Raw genomic sequence first — 10,288 nt, 5'->3', positions numbered from 1 at the left:
TTCCGAAATTTAAGGAATTTAAAAGAAAATCTTGAAAATCTAAAAGATTTGATTCTTCGGCGAATAAGAAGATTATGATCTTCTTTGATTTAATGCGCCAATCTGTTTTGATTTCTCTGTCAGATATTTCACTATAAATCCACCCCTTTCTTTTTCTTATTCTTCACACCTTCAATTCTTCCTTCCTCTACTCATTCCTTAACATGCTCCATCCAATCCTGATTCTTGATATACTTTTAGTCTTCACATCTGTCATCCTTCTCTTTCATCTACCACCGGAAGAATCTATTTACTTCTATTACACTCTTGGGTTTATAGTGTTTCTAGTTTTCCCGTGTCTTTATATTGCCATATGCATTGATATACACGATTTGTAGTTTCGAAGTTGTTATAGGCCTTTGTATTTTTCATTATTTTTCAGAGCCTCATGCTTTCGTTTTCTCCTCCCGACTTCGAGTCAAACAAGTAATGGTCCGAAATTCGTAGGTATGAAATTTGAAATGAACATAGCTAATGCTCTTAGAAAGAAATGATAACGGCACGATTTTTGATTTGTCAAATTACCAGATTATCTTGGAACAGACTGAATTAACAAGAAATAATTTCCTAATATTTTAGAATTTGAATAGAATGTAAGAGTCGTGTAACATGGCACATGATGATGGTACTGTGAATCATCTTATTCCATTAGAAACTTATCATGACTTACTGTAATATAATGAAGTTGATCAAGTTTCATTATATTATACTAATTCATGCATCAGTTCCCAACACCACTTCAAAACATTCATATTTTAAACTTAGAGATTTCAGAATTTAGAAACTAACACAGTTTCTTTTATGTTGTAACGCAGATATTACCGAGTGATAAATGATTTCGGATAAGGATAGTTATGAAAATATCTTCAGAAATATTGAGGATATTTATAATAAAAGGCACGATGATATCTTAGGTTTTCTACCCTCGATGGATAACGAGGAAGATTTGTTTGTGAAGATTTAGAATCAGATGTAAGGTGTGTATTGATGATCTCGGTGGACACTGAATCATTTGAATCCTTTGAAGGCAAGTTCCATTCTTTGTGATTTATTCACAACCTCTTTCCTACTTTGCTCTGTCCATTTTTTTTTCAATTCCAACCCTTTCTATTTTTTTGAGCTTTTCTAATATACTGTACTTTATCGTCAAGCTTTTGACTATTAAAGTCGTTTACAGTTTTTGCTCCTTCATTAGCATTTCAAGAACTACTTCACAGTTCAGGGTGTTTTTCAGAAACTTCATATTCGAAGTATGAAATTCTTAGGGATAGAAGTTTTAGGTATGACTGGAAAAATTCTGCGAGATTTTCAAAATATTGATTACGGATTCCACCGAATAGATAACAAACTGCTGGAACATCTGATGATGATATCGTGGAATATAAAAGGTTTTCCGATAACGACGGCGAAAGGACAAGGTATAAATATCGAGGTTATAATAAGAGTAGTTTTTTTTTTTTTTTTTTTCTGGGAAGCCGGAGTGGAACTGTGACAAAATTTGCTACTTGAAAAGGAATCGTATGATTGTTTTTGCTTAATGAATGATAAGGAATTCGACGCGGTTACGATTTAACTATAACTTCGACTTCGAAAGTTTTTCAGGTGCATAACCGTATGCATGAATCTTTCTTCCATAGACGAGGTGCGGCTGGTTCAACTTCTCGATCGAGGTGTTTTCAAGAATCGTGAAAAATCTGAACGCGTATTGTAATCATCGAGGTACAAATGAGGTTTAGGATATAATCAAGTGGCGAACTTGAAGAATTGTTTAGTTTCATATGTTATAATCAACATTTTAATTTAATTCATTTTAATTGTCCAAAGTTAGCAGTCCAATAGTCCGATGGTTCAATGATTCATATATAATTTAATATATAATATTCGAATTAAATAATACGTATCGTGACCCGTGTACCGGTCTCGGTGTCGATCACAACTCAAAGTATATATATATTTTGGAATCAACTCCGACCCTGTATAGCCAACTCCCACCTTCACATATAGAGTGTCTACGGTTATTCCGAAATATATATATAGATGGGTCGATATGATAAGTCGAAACCTGGCATACGTGTCCCGTTATTTATAGTGCGTAAAAGTAAATAACAGAAATTAAATGACGATAAATAAAATTGCGAGAATGTAAATTGCAATAATATAAATGTTAATCAGTTAGCTGGGAACAGTTAGCCGGAACAGTTAGCGTGTAATCCTATCACAATTTCAATTAATTAATTCGTTTGTTTCTAACAAATTTTATTATGTCCAATGTTTTCTTCATTATGCCACTTGTTGGATTCTGATAGGTCAAAAATCCGAATATGAAATTTGAATAGAAATGGTTATTCTGTGGTGAACGGATACGTGTATTGGTAGTTGTAAGTAGGATAGTAAATGATCGTTGAATCAGATTCGAAGAATGTACAGTGTAACTTATTAATGTGAATTCTAAATAATCCTCGGGTACTACCCACCCGTTAAAATATTCTCATCATTAACAGTTTGTACGAAAGAATTTTTAATTACAATTTCATCGGATGTAATCATGAATTTAATGAGTCAATAAGGTATTAAACTCATTTGATTTATCGTTAATACTAAATTACATATTCTCTAAAACATTAGAGATTATATAATCGCCTTGTTGAACGAAGATAAATGAGGTAGAACGATACGTAGAGCGAAGATAATTGATGTAGAACGATATATAGAACGAAGATCATGCTCGAAGTACAGATGGTGATATTGAGGCATGTGAGGTTGATATCCGAGATACAGATCGTGATGTTGAGATTTACGACGTGATTGTGGTTGGGTGTTAAGAGTATTGTCGGCGTTGATGATGATAATACAGGTTATGCTGCTGGTGCTGCTGCTGATGTTTGTAACCTTCGCACCGTGTTCTCCAAAGCCGTCACACGAGCGCGAAGTTCGTTAATTTCTGCTAGTACACCAGGATGATTGGCGGTTGGGGTGAGCGAATGAACAAGATCCGAAATATGGGATAGGATATATTCGTGACGAGATACTCGAGAAATGAGAGAGAAAATGGTTTCTCGAACAGGTTCGCCGGTAAGTGCTTCAGGTTCGTCGTCAATAGGGCAATTCGATGGGTGAAAGGGGTCACCTTCTTCTTGTCTCCAATAATTTAGTATACTACGAACCCATCCCCAATTCATCCAGAATAGATGATGGGAAATTGGTTGATCCATTCCAGTGACGCTGCCTTCGGAGCCCGAATGAAAATTCATATCATCGTAGCTGTCGGAGTCGGAGGAATTCGAATTGGACGCGGAGTTCATCTTGTATAGTCGGGGAATGAACTCTTGGTTTGGGATAAATTATAGGTGTTGGGTTTGATATTCTTCAATACATAACTTACATATGTATTTATAATACTCAAAATCCCGTGATTTGCGGAGAATCTTTGAAATTCGTCAGGCTATGTTTATAGCAACGGATACGCTAGGATACAAATTTTGTCTATACACTATCAATGCACTAAATGCAGTAAGACGTGTCTAGACTTAAGAATACTAAGCAGGCAATCCCTAAGGATGATAAACAGATAATTTCCGACTAGAAATGATAAGCAAAAGTTTTGACATGTAAACACGGTCAAAGTCCAGACTCACTAATGCATCTAAACGACTAACAGTTAGACACACTAAGGCAAGACCTGGTTCGCTAAGACCAACGCTCTGATACCAACTGAAACGTCCGCGACTAATCCTCCCGGACGGAATCATCAACAGTTGGTTCCATTGCGATGATCGACTCCAAATAATGTTCTTTACACGAGCAAATGCACAGCGGAAGACTTAATTCGTACCTGAGAATAACATGTTTTAAAATGTCAACGTAAAGTTGGTGAGATATATAGGTTTGATGCTAGCAGCGTTATAACAATGGACCACAAGATTTCATATTTATAAACATAATACACTCGCAAGTGTATGAAAAGCATTCCAAGCAGTGGGCACCCGGTAACTAGCCTTAACAAGAGTGTGTACCCCTGAGTTATAATAATATGTGCACCGAATCAAGTGCGTTCCGTTAACCTCGAAGTACTAAACACCCGTTCTTCTAGTTTAGTAGTGACTAGAACAACATCTGGGTGGGGGTGTAAAACCCGATAGATCTATCTTTAGGATTCGCGCCTACCAGTTCATAAACCAATAGTTAAAGTTACCAAGCTAGGGGATTTTTGATTCAAACCCATGTAGAACGTAATTTTAGTCACTTGTGTCCATAACGTAAATCATTTATAAAAAAAAAAAAAAATAGCGCATGTATTCTCAGCCCAAAAATATTTAAAGTTTAAAAGGGACTATATACTCACCATACTGTATTTTGTAGTAAAAATACATATAACACCATTGAAAATTTATAAGGTTGGCCTTCGATTCACGAACCTATAACATTTATATATATATATTAACACACGTAATTGTAATCGAACAGGTTTATTTATATAACTTTATTTGTTATATCATTTTTTTATATTAATAAACTACAATTATTTTATATATTTAAAATAATTAAAATATAAATTTTTGTTATGTTATATATATATATTTCTGTATATATAAATACATACATATATATCGTTTGTTTTGTTAAAATTATAACAATACTAAAATAATTTTAGTAATGATAATAATAATATTAATAATAGAGTTAAAAATAATACCTTTAATATTAACGATAAAAATGATAATTTTAATAAAAATGATACTTTTAAATAAAATGTTAATTTTAATGATAATGAATACTTTTAATAATTATATTAATACTTATGATAATAATGATAATAATAATAATAATAATAATAACAATAATAATAATAATAATAATAATAATAACCAACAAAATTAATAAGAATGAAATAGATTATAACCTTTGAAGAGAAAGAAACAAGTTCCAAAAAAAAAGAATAAGTCACTCCCCGGTCTCGAACCCGTGACCTCTCAAATGTCTAAACCACACCCTAACCAATCGGGCTGTGCCCATTTATCTGTTTTATGTCCCACTTTAAATGTTATATCTCATATCTAATTTCTCTTATTTCTTTCTTCTTCCTTGACTCAAATTAATACTCGATCGAATAAGAAATCCGCAACAACAGTTTTAAGATTTGGTTTACGAATTCATACAAAACAGAAGCACTAAAAAAAATCTCGTTTGTAATTTTCTCAGCCACGAAATAAAAAAAGAAGAACAGTCTGTTGTTCGGAAAAAAATAAAGCTCAATTAGTGATTTTGAGTTCTAGATCGTTTTAACTAAAAATTATAACATAAGATAGTTTGTAAATCGATCGTGTAAACTTTATGGGTCGTTAATTTCACTTAAAACATCCAAATGAATTCGAATTTTAAAGAACAACAATAGATTGGCTTTTAAAACTTAAACTTTAACTTCGAAATTAATAATCAGTTTGAGGAATTAGAAGTCAGGAATTTGTAGATAGATCAAATAAATGATTTCTATCACCTCTGCAATTACAGATTCTTCAAAATCATTCGAATTCAGGGTTTGAGTAAACAAAAATAACCGTACAGACTACAGAGGATAAAGCTCGTTTCTTTTTTTTTTTTTTTTTAAAAAATTGGATAATGATGGAAGGATTACAACGAATTTTTATGATGGAAGTTTAATAGCTGTTTAAAACTAATACAATTGATCGATGGATTTATAGAGTATAAAGGCAAACTAGTACTCACAAGTGTAATAGCAGATAGAGTTTAATAAAACTGATTCATCAGATTATGACAAAAATATATATCACATGTGACATAGTTTTTTATATATATATTTATATATTATTTAAACTTTTAATAATTAATAATTAATAATTAATAATTAATAACTATAATTATATATATATTAATTATAATATCGATATTATTAATAATAATAAATAACAATAATTTTATCAAAATAAGCTAAAAAAATAATAATGGTAAGACTAATAACAAAAGTAATAATCATAATAATTATAATTTTTCTGCTAATTATACTAATTTTGTTATTAATATTGTTAATAATATTTTAATAATTATAATACCTTAATTGTATCAAATTTTATATCTAACTATTATATATTGCAATATTAATAATACAAATATTGATACAAGTATAGTTTTATATCTATTTAATCATGGAATTATAATAACATATACATGTTTATATATTTTAATAATACTTAATTATTCTAATTGTTATTTTACATATCTAATACGTTTCCAATTAGTAAATATATATATATATATATATATATACATATCTATATACACATAAATGTTCGTGAATCGTCAGGCATAGTCAAAGGGTAATTGATTATCCGAATATAAATTTCAAACTTTCTAAACTCAACATTACAGGTTTTGCTTATTGTGTCGGAAACATATAAAGATTAAGGTTTAAATTTGGTCGGAAATTTCCGGGTCGTTACACCTTGGTCCTGGACTGCGTCATTGACCATGGACAAACTATATATTCAGAATTAGCGGGTATGTCCACTACCTTGTACGTTTAACCTCATGGTAAGAAACTGTATGCTTCTCTTCTCTTCTCTACATTTTACAAAGCATGAAAATCAAATCCTACATGTCATGCTGTCAGTGTCCCACCTTAGTATTTTCTACGTGGATTTTTTTTACAACACTATGAAATGCTACAAAATACTCCTACCATACACGTGGACATCAGAAAACCCACTGAATGCATTTTATCGGAATAAAAAAAAAACCATCTTCTCTCTTCCATCTGCATCTCTTTCTTCAAACCTCAACACCCCAAATCCTAAAAACGTCGGCGACTGAAAACTATATCCGATTGGATCGCCAACCATTACATCTGACTTAATCGCTACAATATTACGCACGGATCCGTATAAATTTTATAGGGTTTGAAACGATTTAGGGTTTACAACGTTATTTTCAACGATTTAGGGTTTACAGCATTATTTTCAGCGATTTAGGTTTTGCAGCGTATGTGTGATCAAACAGAGGTTTTAGGGTTCGATTTGTTGTTTGATGCATAAGGTTTATTAATTTTTTAATTTATTCGTTTCAATGGCCGATTGTTTTTTCTTTCATGTCTCAGTTTCTGCCATAATACAAGGTATTGTTGCAATTCTATTATTTGATTAAATTTGTACTCTCAAATTAGGGTTTGATATCTTACTCATGATGATGATGTATTTATGTCAGTTTTAGTTGACGTTTAAACGATTGAAGTAGTGATTGTCTAAAGTATTTGTTTTGCTCTCTCTTTATTGTTAAGGTATTACTCCATTTGATATGATTATTATTTATAACCTTGAATTAAGGTATTACTCCATTTAATGTATGTTTTTTTGCATAGTAAGTTTACTCAATTACGAGTATTAACTTTTCTTAAAATAAACTATTTCTTCTTTTTGAACATTATTGCTTTCTATTTTGCCAAAAGGCACCTCACTAACCTTTTATATGTTTTTAAATTAATTAGGTATTTGCACCAGTCATATTCATTTTGCAGGTATGAAGTTGTTCAAACATTTAAGTTAAAAGTTATTCATAAAGATTTAGCTTTAAAAGGCAGTGGCAAGACCCATTTACTTATAATTTGGTCAGTTCGTGTTGTGTTTGATCTTTATCGATCTTCGTCCTTTACTCGGAATGCCTGCTGCACTTTTACCTTAAGTAAGATTCTACTGTTTATGCTCTGTAGTTTAACCTTCTTATTAATTTGTAACCTATATGTGGCATAATGGGTATGTTAGGCAGGCCGGGTTACTTGTGGTTCAGGTAAAAAAAGATTTATATTACTGGTCAAAATGGGCTGAGTCAGGTTGATTCAAATGACTTCTTGTCAAAATATTATATAGATATGATATATATGATTACCAGAATCATATCTTCAGTAATACAATTCGATAATAATATGATTCAGGAGGTTTTTTATTAAAAATTAACCTTGGGTGAGTTTTGACCCATTTAACCTGTTTCCTTTTAAGTTACATTTATGGACTCGTGATAGAATACATACTCAGAACTAAATCATTCATACGTAAATGTCTTAAAATTGTCTCATTTAGTTTAAACACATAAGTACATTAAAAGTTAAATATGTTAATAATGTGTATAGAGAAGATGCTAGCTTTAGTATTGTGCCCTGAAGAATAAAGAATTCAGAAGAGATCACTAAGATAAGCTGATTTCATCATATCAGTTGTGGGGCAACCAAATAAGGTCAGGGATAGCTGGGTCAAACCTGGTGCAGTTTTAATTGATGTTGGGTTCAATCCAGTTGAGGTTAGTGTAACGAATACTTTTGTATTTATATATTTTTTGTTCAGGCATTCGAGTAACTTTAGCTATTCTCGATAAGATTAATTATTACTAGAAAGACATGCATGTAATATCAAATATGCCTAAAAATTACCGTATTTTTCATTGGACAAGTATCTGTTCTTAATTTGATTAATTAGGTGCTTCTATGACAAAGTTGATAAGCTTTGGTTGCTGGACTGTTAAGCTTTTCAAGCCACTTGGCTCATTAATTGTTAATTGAAAAAATTAATTGTTACTTCTTTTATTCAATTAGTATGTTGGAGAGACCAAGTATAAGGTGTTAGGCCATGGCGATGGACATAATCAATCTCGATCTTCGTCCTTTATACTCGGAATCAGTATTTTATTTCAGTAAATATCATTAGTGTTTTAGGTTGAGTTTAAAATAAGAGGTTTGACACTACTCCAACTTCTGTTATGTGATATAAAATCATAATTCTAACAGAATTTCTTAATCGATGATTTTTATTTTTATTGTACAGGATCACATGAATGACATTGGAGTTTTAGTGGTGGAAAATACACTGTGTATTTTAAAGAAATTAGTTGTATCTCTTTAGAAATATAAGAGACTTTAATTTTGTAGCTAGAATGAGTGATTGTGTAGCTATTGTATTAAAATTGTCATTGCTAATCTGATTGTACGTTCATTTATTTAACCTTTACGAACATGTGGTATTTTTTTTTTAAATCTTATTCCTATAGGTGTCAATATGGGTGGGCTAACCGGTAGGAGATTGAAGACAACAAACTACTTTTATTTGTGTATTTTGGAGAGTGACTATACTTTTAAGTATAATACGTTGTATTACAAGCTGAAACAATGTATGACATCTTAAATTCATTGTAATTGTATCATACATTTAATCGATCTCAATATAAACTTTTTTCCAGTCACCTGATTCTTTTTTGGTTTCAACAGGTGTATAAGCAAGATATTAACATTTGGGGGATTGTACACATGTGTGTCCATTGTTCTACTGTATTGTAAAAATTATCACAATTTTACAACTTGAAGTAATTAGGTTTGATTAACATGAGGTTTAAGTGTATATGCCTGAAGTGATTACTCTTTAACCTGAAGTAATTATATTTGTTAGCGTACTTTCAATTGTAAGTTACTAATACTATTAATTCTTATTCATAGTTTGCTTAAAAATTCAGGGTGAGGTTGAACAAATATCACTTATGAAACCAAAGGCTTAAGGTCCCCATGATGAGGGCTTTCTTGAACACCCGGAGGATTATATTAGAACTAATAACTACTAGGAAAAAATTGATGATTAAAGTGGATGTATATGGCGGCAACATCACATTGGAATGTATTTTCACTGTAACTTTACATTTGTTACCAACAAGTTGTGTCATAGGTCAACTGGGTCATTTTGTACTGCTTAAAATGAGTAATGTTTTTTACAGGTCAGCGCGGGTCATCTTTATACAGGTCAAAATGGATCATCTTTTTACATGTCAATGAGTCATTCTTTTTACATGTTAAATGAGTCATCTTTTTATAGGTCAAAATGGCAACCTTTTAGATGTCAAAATGGGTCATTTTTTTGCATGTCAAAATTGATCATCTTTTTTACTTTACAACTACCATCAATAAATCATTACTGCATTTGGTCAAGTCGTCCACAAGCAGAGCTAAGAAGAGCTAATAAGAGTATCCTTGGCCATGATTAGACTTGCACTTAATTGGAACGATTTCAGTCATTACTCATTAGCTTTTCTTTTTTGCAATTGTTTTTATTAACAATGTTTGGGATATATGTATTTCTTTGATGTTAAAAACTTACGTGCTTGGTTTGAAGTATTTGTTTTCTATTCAATGCGATCTTGGTTTTTGCTAAGTTTTGGGATATATGTATTTGTTTTCTACGAATTATATAATAAATGTCGAAATGTA

The 10,288-nt window shown here is 31.2% G+C and overlaps 1 long non-coding RNA gene across 4 annotated transcripts; it reads left to right on the top strand.

Moving 5' to 3' along the window:
• The first annotated feature begins 6,819 nt into the window (after positions 1 to 6,819).
• On the top strand, positions 6,820 to 10,030 carry LOC139864386 (uncharacterized). Of its 4 annotated transcripts, none has more exons than XR_011764480.1 (3): positions 6,820 to 7,165; positions 7,255 to 9,204; positions 9,302 to 10,030. It is a non-coding gene; the product is annotated as an uncharacterized lncRNA (long non-coding RNA). The 4 variants fall into 4 exon arrangements; XR_011764482.1 differs by having other exon boundaries at positions 6,820 to 7,327; positions 7,535 to 9,204; XR_011764483.1 differs by having other exon boundaries at positions 6,820 to 7,564; positions 7,660 to 9,204.
• The last annotated feature ends 258 nt before the right edge of the window (positions 10,031 to 10,288 follow it).

This window comes from Rutidosis leptorrhynchoides, chromosome 1, assembly GCF_046630445.1.
Source record: "Rutidosis leptorrhynchoides isolate AG116_Rl617_1_P2 chromosome 1, CSIRO_AGI_Rlap_v1, whole genome shotgun sequence".
NCBI classification, from domain to species: Eukaryota; Viridiplantae; Streptophyta; class Magnoliopsida; order Asterales; family Asteraceae; genus Rutidosis; species Rutidosis leptorrhynchoides.
This window is presented reverse-complemented; position numbering and strand designations above follow the sequence as displayed.